The sequence below is a fragment of the Pteronotus mesoamericanus genome, unplaced genomic scaffold (genome assembly GCF_021234165.1).
Source record: "Pteronotus mesoamericanus isolate MK-2021 breed Mesoamerican mustached bat unplaced genomic scaffold, CSHL_Meso_final contig_50, whole genome shotgun sequence".
In the NCBI taxonomy this organism is placed as follows: Eukaryota; Metazoa; Chordata; class Mammalia; order Chiroptera; family Mormoopidae; genus Pteronotus; species Pteronotus mesoamericanus.
In genome coordinates this window covers 29,153,518-29,167,528 of record NW_026555186.1, presented here as the reverse complement: position 1 = coordinate 29,167,528, position 14,011 = coordinate 29,153,518, and the positions used below count along the sequence as shown (strand labels likewise).

Genomic DNA, 14,011 nt, shown 5'->3' with positions numbered 1-14,011 from the left:
TTTCACTGGTAACCAAGGAAAGAAGAGAAACCTACTAGTGGAAGGGGACATCAGGTGATTTTTAAAAATGTAATCCATCTCAAGAGGGCATGAAAAGAGTGACATATAAAACAGAGGGAACAAACAGAAGACAAAAAAAAAATGTGGTGGATTCAAACACAAATACATCAGTGATTACATTAAAATATAAAGAGGACAAAAGAAAGTTAGTATGGAATCACAGTGCTTTAGAATCAATAGGAGCTTTAAAGTTATTCTAAATTCCACATTTCACCTCGCTCTCCTGTTTTACTCTGCTGCTCTTAGGATAACACTTAAATTCCTTAGCTCCGCCCCTTGTGAAGGGCCACCCACCTCTCCTGGGTCAGTTTTCAGCCCAGGTGGTGCTCCCACAGCCACATGTGGCTACCTCATAGGACAGGGCAGCTGCAAATTCTATCTCGGGGGCTGTTAGATGTTTAGTAAAATCTAAAAGGGAAGGAAACAAATTTCAAAGATACTGTATGATTTGTGATTATCTTAGTAAATTAAATTAATTACTTAAAATATCCTGATATTGGGTAATTAATTATGATTGGCTACTGGGCAATTCCACAAGAGCAGAGTCATGTTTTTATATACTTGATATCAAACACCGCGCCTGGCATATAATAGCACTCAATAGCTCATGAATGAATGAATGAGTGAATGTTAATGTGGGACACTGCCCAAACTAATGCTTCTCACCGGCCTACATTAACTGGCAGGCATATAAATCAGAGCACATAGCCTGAAGGCGCTCCTTCCAGTATTCCTGATCTGCTGCAGACATGATCATCGCCATGGCTACCACCATCCTAGCCAATTGTCTACAGCTCTCATTAAAGACAGGCCCTGTTCCTGGGAACTTATCCCATGTTAAATTATTTAACACTCCTAACAAGCCTGCGAGGTGAGCACTATTAATATTCCCGTTTTACAAATGAAGGAAACAAGAGGCACAGAAAACTTAAGAAAATTTGCTTCAGGTTACAAGGCATATAAGTGGCAGAGCTGAGATGTGACTGCAAAGTCCATGCTCTTAGCTACGATGGCTAAACGGCTTCCCTAGTTGGCTTCCCTAGTTATCAGAACTGTCTGTAAGAACCTGTAATGTGGCTGAATGGTGCTACTGCTGATGGCTATTTAATCAAGAGTACCTGTATTATGTACTTTTATAACTTGACCTAGAAAGAAAATACATCTTATGAATGTTCAGCCAAAATGCACCTGCAGAATCATGCTCTGTCTCCTGCAGCCTTTCATTGCCACTCTCTGTACCTGTGAGCTCACAAGAGCTCAGTGGCCCCAGAAACAAGTCTTGTCCTCTGAAGTTGACAGGGAAGCCCAAGCCCACCAATGACCCAGCCTGAAAAGTCAGTACAAGATGATTATGAATTATCCAAAACTGTAAGGAGGCTGAGACCACCCCCGACCGTAAGCCAGCTGTGGCCCGTGGAGAAGGAGCTATCATTGGGCAGGCAAGGACACTAAAGGTACTCTCCATGGGAAAAAAACCCGCCCTGCTTTGACTCGGGGAGAGCAAAGGTGTTGAGGACAGGGGAAGGCAACCCCAAACTTCAAGAGGACTTGCTCTTTAAGCAGCAAGGATGGATATTTCACACAGAAGCGCGGGACTCAGAAAATGTTCCTGACCCAGGTCCCTCCTCATTCAGTTCAGGGGCAGAAGGGCCTCACCCCTCCCCTGAATCGTCAAAGAGGGAGAAAGAGAAGGGGAGTAACTGGGCCCCCTCGACAGTAAGCAAGGATTTCTGAATCATATGACCTTGTTTCAATCCCAACGTTAAAAGAGGAAAACCTTGAACAAGTTATTTAGCCACTCTATTAATCTGTAAAATGCGGCTGATACTATCAACCTCAGAGGTTGCTGTGAAGACGAAAATACCACAAACCCACCTGAAGAGCCTAGCGCAAAGCCTGAGACAGATGCAGGTGTGCAATAAATATGAATTTCTCATCCCTCCCTTCCAGCCTGATGAGAAAAAAGCAGTCCATAGGTGCATATCCCCCCGCCCCTTAGCTTTAGTTACACTGTGTTGTTTTTTTTTTTGTGCTTACGCTGTTTTTCTTTTTTAAATGGAGGCAACTGAGTAAAATAGTAGTATAATAGTTGTATAACTGGGACAAGTGCACACAGCCTGACCAACAGAAGGAACCCCTGCACACATCTTCTTATACAGGCCTGCACCAGCTTGCAATTGCTGTTTTTGTCTCCAAAAATCTTCCTGTTTTCCAAAGAACCAAATCAAAGCCTGCAGGCTCTGTAGCCAAATGGTTTCTTTTGTGCTGGAATGATTGCCAAAAACTTAATTCCTCTCATTTTCATCAGTAGAAGGTGAAGTGCTTCTAGAGTGGCATGCTTCGGGTGACCAAGAACAAGAGGCCTTGACAGCTACGTCTGGATGCCACTAATGCCTTCCCCAGTTCTCCTTATTCTGCCTAGTAATTGCTACGAATGTGGCATATTGCATCCCACACATTTCTGAGACATCCATTACTTCAGAAAATGCTATCAGGTAAATTAAGGACAAAGACAAAACCTTAGTTCTGAATTTTCCTGATTTCTCCTTGGGTTTCAGCGCTTTACTTTGAGGGGTCTTTGTTTGCTTTTGCCCCTTAGTAATGGCCACTAAAATTCAGAGAATCTGAACTATGTCCCCAAGTCTACACAGCTTTACCCAAAAGTCAAAATCCTGGGCTTGGGCTTGACTTTGCCACTTAGAAGCTGTGTGACCTTAGAAAACTCACTGAACCTTTCTGAACCTGAATTTCCTTACCTCTCACAATTATAGCACAACTATGAGAATGAAAATAGACAGTGTTAATGGGGTACCTTTTATAAACTGAAAAATTAAATGCCATCCTTTTCTGTTGTAAAAATATAGACCGGTATACTCGCTACTTATCTGAGAACCACTCATTAATGATTAAGAGGCATCATTTGGAGAATTCTTTTTCTTCTGTTGAAGAAGTAAAGACCTTTCCAGCCAGATCCTAGTTATGTCAATGGATGAATACTGGCAAACGATGTGGATTGGTCAACTCACCCTGCCATGACAAAGACCACAGACTGGGGGGTTTAAACAACAGAAATTCACTTCCTTGCAGTTCTGGAAGCTTGAAAGTCCAAGGCCAAGGTGCCGGCAGATTTGGTTTCTGGTTAGGGTCCTCTTCCTGGCTTGTCGACTTCTCAGTGTGTCCTCGCATGGCAGAGAGAAAAGATGAGTGCTCTGGTGTTTCATCTTATAAGAACACTATGCCTGTTGTACCAGGGCTCCACCTTTATGAACTCATTTAACCTTCATCACCTCCTTGAATACCCCATCTCCAATACAGTCACAGAAGGAGGGCTTCAACATAAGAATTGGTGGGGCGGGACATAATTCAGTCCACAGCACCAGGTTGGTATGTAAATTTCCAGAGATTTTTTCTGGCCTAAGTAGCTATTCCCTTTTCTGTAGACAAAATGCTTCTGTAAGTGCATCTAATGTGCTGTCTGTGTCAACTTAACAGCCTTGCTTCATCACCAATGAAAAAATGGGATCTTATCCTCTAGCTCAAGGCCTGCATGCAGTACGTGCTCCACAGAAGCGGTGCTGATGAATCTGTGGGGACCCCTCCCACAGGACACACAGGCTCACTGCAGAGCATAGCTCTACCTCCCCCTACCGACACCCGGAATAAGGATCATGGCTGGGGCCCCACAAGGCCATCTGGGATATAGTCATTGTGCTATGAAATGGAAGGAGGTCCCCTTGAGAATGACAAGCCCAAATTTGGGACCCTGAGGGCAGGGCCATCATCACAGCTCCCAGTGGGGCCCTAGAGAAGAGGTAGGAGCCCTCTGGAGGGGCAGAGGAGGGAGCTGCTGGCCAGAAGAAAGAGGAGAAGGCTGTGCCTGTGGGCCGTCAGAGCCTGTGCAGGGGCCAAGGATCTCAGGAAGACAAAGAGCCTCATAATTCTGAGGGTGGGCACTATCCAGACCGGGCAGGTTTGGGGAGTTACTAGAGCCCCATTGTACCTGAACTAGAGACAATGCCCATGCCACAGGAATGAACATTAATCCTCTTTTTGTGCATTACATTTACACTGTAAAGCACTATATAAGAGTTTTCATATTACTATAATCCTTCTAACAACCTACAAGGTAGGAACTATTATCGTCCCCATTTTACCCACATAGAAATGGAGGCTCAGGCAGAGTAATTAACTTGGCCAAGGTCGCGTGGGTGGCAACTGATGGAGCTGACATCAAACCCAGAGGCTGAGGAGCTCCTACGAGGAAGTACACCACGCTGCTCGATGGCCCCTTCTCCCTTATAAAACTTACAATATGTCCTCAAGAAGATAACAACTCTCCTTTTCTGTCAAGGGCCAGATAACAAATATTCTCGGTTTGCAGGCCATTTGGTCTCTGTCACCCTACTCCAATGCAGTACGAAATCAATCACAGGCAATATGGAAATGAATGTTCATGGCTGTGTTTCAATAAAACATTATTTATCTTCACTGAAATTTGAATTTCATGTTATTTTCACATGTCAGAAAAATGTTTTTCTACTTTTTTCCAACTATTTAAAAAATGTAGCACTGGCTGGGTGGTTCAGCTGGTTGGAGCATCATCCCATAAACCAAAAGGTTGCGGGTTCGATCCCCAGTCAGGTTCCCATTGCGAGTGGGGGAGGGGCCGGATCTGGTCCTCAGCTGAGGCTCACAGATCAAGTGTGGCCCTGCCCTTGTTTCCCTCCCTGACCTCGGATGGCTGGGGAGTTCCCATGAACAACAGAACTGTCCGAAGCCCTGCTCCTCACGTGCGCCCCAAGGCCCACGGGTCCAGTGACAGACTCAGTCAACTCTAGGTCAACAACAGGAACCCAGCATGCAGTCCAATAAATCCATCAAATGACCTAATATACATTTCTGTTTTTATATTATGACCAGTGGAGGAGGGGGGAGAAAAGGTAATGGGAGAAAGGAGGGATAAAATACATAGCAATAAAAATGCAGGTTCTGGTCAGAATGACCTCAGATAAGTTACTTAACTCTATACCTTGGTTTCCGTTTCTATAAAATGAGGATACAATTTACCTCTCTCATGGGGCTGCTGTGAAGATCCAGTGAAACAATGCACACAGAATGTAAGCACACAGACAACCTCCCCAGGAAATCAAGAACAAAGGGAAAAGGGAAATGAGGCAGGCACAGGAGGCCCGAAAAATATCACCTCGCTCTCTCCTCTGAACTCTTAAGATCCAGAGGGACTGTGCCTTGTCTTCTTTATGATCACAGACCGTGGATACTCAATAAATATTACCACTTGTGGATGAGGAGGAAGAGGATGAGGAAAACGAAGAGGAGAAGGAGGTTACCCACATGCCTCCTGAAGGAACCTAATATTTTGCATATAGAGTCTTTGAAAAGTCACAAAGTATTGATGGAGATGCCTTTGGTTTCAAGATATTTTTTCATCTTATTTTAATGTTCCAAAAAAGTATTTTATTTAAGATACTATTCATTTTGTTAGTTTGTACAACATCTTGCTAATTTGGAGAGTTGGAGAATATCTTATTGAAACCAGTAGAGAGTAGCTATAATATTGCAAAGCCTATATGAGATGTTCTAGTTCATTACTATTGGACCTGTGTTAAACATGAGCTGCAGAGCTTGAGAGATGAGAATATTCCACATAGGCTTTCCCTTTATAGTTAATATTTCCCCCTTGTCTATGCTTACTGTTCTCTCACTGGAATCTGTGGCCTATGTCTCTGTGATTATTTTGTATTAAACTTTCAACTAGGGTCTTGCCTCTTCTGCCTCTAGCTTCCCAGCCCCTCACTCTGGTCATCAAGGTCCTGAGCTGACCCAGGCATAGGTGACGAGAATGAAATGAGAGGAAATTGGCTTAGTAGTTAAGAGGGTGCCTCTGGAGCCGGTCAGCCTACGTGTGAATGCTGGCTTTGCCACTTCCTAGTTGTATGACCTTGGGCAAGTCACTCAGCCTCTCTGTGTTTTAGGGCCTTGGGTAGTAGAGATAGGTACTTAGATAGCATCTATCTCATGGAGTTGGTATGAGCATTAAATAAATTAATGTATATATAAATAAAGCTCTGAGAACAGTGCTTAGGATAAAGGAAAGCATTATATAAATGTTTGTGGTGGTTGTATTATTGTTGTTATTACATCAAAGCCTCAGCTCTCTATTCAACATAACTGAGGCCCGCTGGGCTACACACAGTGGTTTGACTTCAGGTAAGAAGCTCACTTCCACAGTGTCTTCACAGAAAGCTGACCTGCGGCAGCCCCCAGCACCTGTGTGGTTCCCTAGGCCCAGCCGTTTGATGATTCCTCCCCGACCGGCTCCCATCCCTGTATCTGACACTGTGTGTCTGCCCCATTTACAGTGCCCCAGCACTGAGGCCCTGCCACGAGCCCGCCAGGAGCTGGGGACCCTGCTGCTCTGTCTGTCTGCAGTCTTCCTGTCTGGAGCTAGAGCCTCGTTCTGAGCCCTCTCCCACAGCTGGAGCCCTACTACGTCAGCTGCTACCAGCACGCCCAACCCCAGGCTAGATAACTCGAACACTGCCTGGAATTCCACCCATCTGATTTGTTTCTGGGTCCTCTGCAGCCTTCCAGCCTGGATTCTATCCTTCGCTGGGTGTCCAGTCTGACTGCCTAGCACCCGTCCCATCACAGCGGTGCTAGTGGCGGAGAGCGTCCTTCAGCCTTCTCCCACACCCTGCTTCCTGCCCGTAAGCACAGACCAAACACTAACCAATTAATCAGGAGAAAGGTGGTGCAATGGTAGTGGTGGGAATGCAGCATGCTACAAGCACTTTGGAAAAGAATTTGGCAGTGTCTTAAAAATTAAATGTACACTTACCATACAATCTTGACTCCATTCTTACATATCTACTCAGGAGGAACATGAAAACTTGCACACCAATGGTCATAGCAGCATGATTTATAACAGCAAAAGACTGGAAATAACCCAAATATCCATCAACTTATGAATGAAGAAATAAAGAAAGTATGGCATATCCTAGCAATGGAATACTACTCAGCAATAAAAAGCAACAAACTACTAATACCTGCTACAACATGGACAGACCTGGAAAACGTTGTGTGAAGTGAAAGGAGCCAAGCAGAAAAGAGTATGCTGTATGATTCCATTAATATGGAATTTCTAGAAAAGTCCATTTTCTGAGTCTGGGGTGGGGGGTGGGGGCAGGTACTAGGGATGTTTTAGGGATGAGAAAAATGTTCTAAAACTGGACTGTGGTGATGTTTGCATAACTGCATCAATTTACTAAAATTCATGAAACTCTACAATTAAAATGGATGACCATCTGTAATATGTAAATTACATCTAAACAAAGATGCTTTTCAACAACAACAACAAAAAATGCAATAATAACTCCTAAAGGGTTGAACACTTGCCTGAACTATAGATTATCTATTTTTGGTAGTATATTGTAGATGGCTCTACCCAAATATATCACATTTTTATTCTATGGCTATACCATTGAAGGCATCTTCTGAGTTCTCTAAACCTCCCCACCCCCACCCGCAAAATAACTTAGGCTCAAGCTGTTGAATTATAATTACAAAATTTACTATGAACTTCACTTACCAACTTTACTACAAATCTTGATTAGAAGGGGCCATTTTTAAAAATAAAATAAACATGTTATAATTAGCATTAAAAAGTACAACTAATTCCTTGACATTTCTTAGAATGTTAAAACTAATGAGGAAAAAAAAAGTCTGACTGATATTTTAATAGAAAATTTACAAGAGTGGTTGATGTCTTACCTGAAGCCTCACTAAGAAAACTCTAACCATGATAAACTGGATCTCCAAACCATGCTTATTATTTTACCAATTAGAAAGGTACCTCACTCCTTTTAATGGTTTATGCTTGGCTTTATTCCAGGCAGCCCTGGACCCCCCACTGCGTGGTTTGTTTTGGTCTAATATCCTGCACAACTAATGTTTTCTGAAACCCGCTTTAAAGCACGCTGATATGGGTGAAATATTTTAGCTAATATCTGTTATCTTCTCCTAAAGCACCTTTGCTAATGATATCTGGCCACCTTTCTTTTCTCTAATTCTTTATATAATTAAAGGGTCTGCACCAATGTTTTCTCTCCTTTAGTGGATAATTTCAGCATGGAAAATAACATCCAATCTTTCTGAAATATAATTTACACTTACAATGAAAATAGCCCAATCTCTTATCCGTGTGTCACTTAAAAACTTCCCACATGTCTTTGTTAACAGACTCAGGCTCTTCCAGCTTCAGATCTATTGTGAACATCTGAGATGCGGTTAAACATGTTCCTGTTCAGAACTCTCGTTCTTGTAAAAACCCAGGCTTGTCTCTCCAGAATGCTCTTCTACTTGGGTGGCTTTTACAGCATGCTGTTTATCGCGGCCACTGGCCCATCTCCCCTGGGAACACAATGTTGTGGAAGGAGTCCTCGAGTGAAGGAGCACAGCAGCAGCCCTTGGACGTCAGTCTACCCAAGTGCATCCCAGTTTGAGTGTTTTGCATCCTTCATCAGTACTTTTTCTGTGATCCTTCCATTTCAACAAGCTCTCCAGTGACAGAACAATAGTCAAAATGAATCCATTCAACTGAGAAATTTTCAGAAGGGCAATTTCAATTTTAATTAAAATTCATGCAGGAAGAAAACAAGCATAACCCACAGCATAACCTAGTATGCTTCTGCCTGTCACCAGTCAAACAATCCTATGCCAACGTCTTCTCCAACATTCAGGGGCTAATTATTAATATATTTCCTGTAAAATAGTCAATGTAAAACATTAAACCTACACTAACAAATTATTCAAAAGCATCTGAATTTCAATTAACCAAGCAAACAATTATTTAGTACCCATTTTATGCAAAAGACCAGTGAGTGTGTAAAAGGGAATAAAGAAAAATATATAATTCTCATCTCCAAGAGCTTCCTGATTTGCATGGCTACAAAATTAAGATATTTTGCCTTTCAAATGCAGATTTCCAATATGGAGCAATATAATATTTAAGAAGTCTTGTGAATAATATGTATTTACAACTAAGCAGCATTTTAATTAGTATGTTTACAAAACTTCCTAGGGAGTGACCAGATTGTTATTCATTTCCGTAAACATGTACTGATTTTTTTTCAATAGAAAAATGATGAACAAAGAAGGGCTGAGTAAGTATGATAGCTGCAAACAGAAACTGCAATCAACAGAGGCGATGGCAGCCACCTGAGGTCTTTTTCCAGGAGACTCACTAGTGCAGCATCTCCGGAGGGGCAGCTCTCGAATGGACGCCCAGAAGACTGGGTGGTATAGTCACTGTAACTTCAGCACATACATATTGTTGCTCTGCTTTGATAAATACTGAGTATAATCATGATTCCACGCAAATATTTATGCAAACGTTTTTGTTACTAGGAATATTATAGTTTAAAGTGCATTGCTCTTGAATCTGAAGAAAGAACTTTAATTGGTGTTGAATATGAATTAAAATATTGACAGATATGTGGTTAAATGCCATGTACTTCAACAGATTAAAGGGAAACTGAGGTGGTAAATAGGCATAATAATTTTATAACACAAAAACAATTGTAGGGAGAATAATCACTATTCGTTGAGAAGCATATGAAAAGCATTACCTCAATGAATCACACAGCAACTGTGTCATAAAAGCAAATGGCTATCATCTGTATTTTACCCATGAAGAAATGGATATTAGAGAGGTTCAGTAGGAGTCAAGGTCAAGTGACAAGGACAAGACTGGAGCCCAAGTCTGTTTGATGGCCAAGCCCAGCTCCCAACCACCACCCCTGACTCTCTCATGGGATAATGTGTTCTTCAAGCAAAGTTCACATTAGCCAGTGGATGATTTCTCAGGGGAGATGGCAAAGCTACATTGATTTGCTAAGGAAACCACAAGCATCTGGCCAAGCTGAATTTCAGATTTTGTATTTAAAGATTCCAAATTTATCATTTAAAAAACAGAGTTGCTGTAACTACTTAAATGGTGGGTGCCCCAGGACTTAGTCTAGTTTTTGGATCTCTTCTTTCTATCTGTCCACACTCATTCCTTTGGTGGCCCTGTCCAGGTTCACAGTTTTAAGTGTCATCCATGTCCTGATGACTCAAATTTATGTCCGTGGCTAGGACCACCTCTGCCACTACCATGCTATCCAAGCCACTGACATCTCCTTCCTCCCTGAATTATTCCAATAAGCTCCTAACTTACCTCTTTCAGACTATTCTCAGTGTAGCAGGTAGAGCAATCCTAGTAAAGTAAATCACTCCTCTGCTCAGAGCCCTCTAGTGACTCCCATCTGTTTCAAAACAAATGCTTTTGAAGAGTCCTTACAACAAACTTTATCAGACACATGACATACACACCTCTCGCCTCTCTAACCCCATCTCTCCTGCCTTCCCCCTCACTCATTCCACTCCAAAAGCACAGGCCTGCTGGTGGTTCTCGAAAGGCCAAGCATGTACCACACTCAGGGTCTCTCTCTGTCTGGGACCCTCTCCCTCCAGGTATCCATATGGCCTGCTCCCTCTTTCAAGTCTTACCAAAAAAGTCACCCTCCAGGAAGATTCTCTCTGGCAATATATCACAGCAGTTACGAGCCCAGATTTCACAGTGAGCCCACCTGGGTTCTAATCCTGGCTCTGCCACTTCCTGGTGCTGTGACCTTGAGTTAATTAATCTCTCTGGGCTTCAGTTTCCTCGTTTTCAAAAGGAAGATAATAATAGTACCATACTAATAAGGTTGTTGTGATGAGTCAATGAATTAACATCAATTGCTTTGAATGGTGCCTGGCACATGGGGAGGGCTGGCACAGTTATTAAATCTAAGATGTTATACATTATGAGATACACCAATGTTTTCTCTGGTGCTTAAATACACAGTGGCAATTAAAGTAGTAAATGACAGACCCTAGGCCTCTGTGGAGTTTATCTGTGGGAAGAAAGCAGTCATGTTTATGCTGAGGCCAGGAGAGCTAAGGATAGCCTTGTAGATGGGGGAGATGCCCGGAAGGGGAGGTCTTTCCAATCATGTGATGACGGCAAGCATTTACCAAGAGGCAGGCACTCCCCTGGGCCCTTCGCATGCATGCCCTCATTTAATCCGCACTGCTTCCAGAGGAGATAGGTATTGCTCATATCCCATTAAACAGATGAGAAAACAGCCTAAGCAATATTCAACTAGCAAGAATAGGAGCTGGAATTCAAGAGCAAACGCTCTCAATCACTTATTCTCAAAGATGACACATATCCTGGGAGAGTCTTAGCCTCATCTGAACTTGAGGGTGTAGGAATCTTGGGGATTCTAGAGGACAGAGGACAAAGGTGAAACTGCTGTGGAGGAGAGTCAGGGGCAGGAAAGGCCTGACCGAGTCTCTGGTAGAGGGGCAAGAGCTGCTGGCACCCGACAGCAAACTGGAGGGTCTAGTTTCTGAGTGGTCATCCTGTTTGTTCTCTTTTGTCATTGCTGGGTCTTCAATCAAGCCCTCTTGAATAGGACAGTCTTGTCTCATCTCTGTGCTGGGGAGCACGGACAGAGCCTCAGGCGTCTGGGTTGGCCAGGCTACTAAAGTGGGAACGAGGCTCCACTCCCATCCCGAGGCCCACATGGAGAGAGAAGCAGAGGGTGCAAAGCAGGCTATAAACTGCTGTGGGGTGCAGTCAAGAGCTACCTAGTTTTTTCAGTACTAGGTGCTGGGGGCTATTTTACCAACAGAGATGACATTCCCTACATAAGGTCAATATTGGAAGGTCATACAGAAGCACTGGGCATGTGTATCATGTTGTAGTCAAGAGCGGCAGCCAAGACTTTGGAACTGGGGAAACTGCCAGTTATAAGAAGTCATGGGAATGCAGGGACCTCAGCAGGGGATCCCAATACGGCTGCCAGATGATGCCCTCCTGGTTGCAGCCACTCCGGGCAGGCCTCAGGCTCTGGCTGGCCCCTGCCTTCAACTCCTTAAGGTGCCTCCTTGCTCCTGACAATTCTTTTGCATATAATAGGTGACCCCAAAGTACATGGCACAAAGCAGCTGTTTAGTAAATACATGCTAAATGAACAAATGAATGAATAAAAGAAAATAAACTTGGGCCTTAAGTGCTATTCAGTGAAATAACTGATTAAATTCGCTTGTTCTAAGATGAAAAAAAAAATAAATAAAAAGCTTTCAATGACAAAAAAAAGAACTATGTTCTAAGATGAAAAAAATAAATACAAAGCTTTAAATGACAAAAAAAACCTATGTTCTAAGACAAAAAATAAATAAATAAAAAGCGTTAAATGACAAAAAAAAAATTCGCTTTTTTTCCATTATTAATCTGAGGACTTGTGCCAAGAGTCAAACTTTTTGCCCTTACATGCAAAAAACTGAACCATATATTAAACTTGGAAATATTAATAAAAAATACTTTGGAAAGTTCTAAAACAAATGAACAGATTTAATTCAATGAAACAAAAGTCTACTTCACTCACACACAGAGCTGGGGAGTGGGAATGACACCGCAGGAGCTAAATCCACGGAGGCAGAGGAACCACGCAATACAGTATAAAATCTTCCAGTTCAGTCCTCCTGTCCTAGCTAAGTACTTTCATTTGAAAATTTATCCTGATAAACTGGAGATCAAAATGTAAATGGCATCCATCACATCTGCAGTGCTAGAAGATTTTGTCCTCAGTGCACACAGGAAGAGGAGCTTTTTTCCTCAAAGGCCCTTTAACTACTACAGGAAGTCAGAGCAGACTCTGCTCCAGGATCTGAGCCTCGGGAGTTGGGGAGCATCCGGGTGCTTAGCAGAGAGAGCAAACCTAGGGCACTACTTCAATAGGACAGCCCTCTGTGAAAGGTAGGGCTATCACTGTCACCCCACAGCCTGCTCTTGGGGTAGGGGTTCTGGCGGGTAGAAGGGAGCTATAAGGCCCACCAACCAATCAAAAAACGAATCCCTGGTAACCCTGCAAGACACAGAATGACGGTGTGCTGCCTCCCACTTCACACCAGCTCAGGAGTTGGGGTCGGTAATAAAACCCCACAGCAGTAAGCCTCGGAGTGAAGTCATGATTTTCTTACTCCAAAGACAGGAAGGAAAACAAATTGATTAGTTCCCATCACGGCACATCACCAACCCTGACCAACGTGAATTACACCGCCAGTGAAATCTTCCAATTCAAAGGATGTGCTACTTACAGCAGTATTCCCTGTAAAGTTATTGTTTTTTAATTACCTTTTTAAAATTATGTTTTATCCGTTAATCCTGGATTATCATTAAAAGATAAATTAGTCAGACAAGGCAATGAGGCACTTGGTTTCCATGACAACGCTGCACAAAAAAGTTCAACCTGCTGCATCACCACAAAGCACTTTGAAAATCATTTCCTAGCAAACCCCTAGGCACCCAGAGACACAGACCTTCATCCGCCCTTTACTCATCAGACACAAGACAATTACACACATGGCGACAGGGAATGAACAGGTCACTCGGTTACCACAAAATTTCAAGTCAGCATAATTCATCATTGTACGGAGCAAAATAATTCACCAGTTCTGTCTGCAGGGAGACATATACAGCTATCTGGATATCCCTACCACACTGCATCTTCCCCTCAGCCACGGCTACAAAACCTCTGAACTCAATTCCACTCTAATTTGATTTGAAGACAACTGATGGCCTCAGAATAATTCACAAATATCTACAGACAAATCTGAAAAAGAAGAATGTAAAAATCCCTCTCTGACAATTTGAAAGACTGCTCAGCAGCATGGCTCTCTCTGTTCCAGGTTTCTCACAGTACAATAGTATGCACCAATGTATTAGGAAAATATAAAAAAAGTACAAAGTTTAAGAGAGTCCATAGTGAAGCCTGCCACCTAAAAGATGCGAAGCTTTTACATAAGTAAATGTGAAATACAGTGGAAATTTTTTTAAATG

At 42.7% G+C, this 14,011-nt stretch overlaps 1 protein-coding gene across 1 annotated transcript in view; it reads right to left on the bottom strand.

Moving 5' to 3' along the window:
* The window catches only part of PDE8B (phosphodiesterase 8B), a 185,992-nt gene that overhangs the window by 155,912 nt on the left and 16,069 nt on the right, over positions 1 to 14,011 (bottom strand). The window lies entirely within an intron of this gene.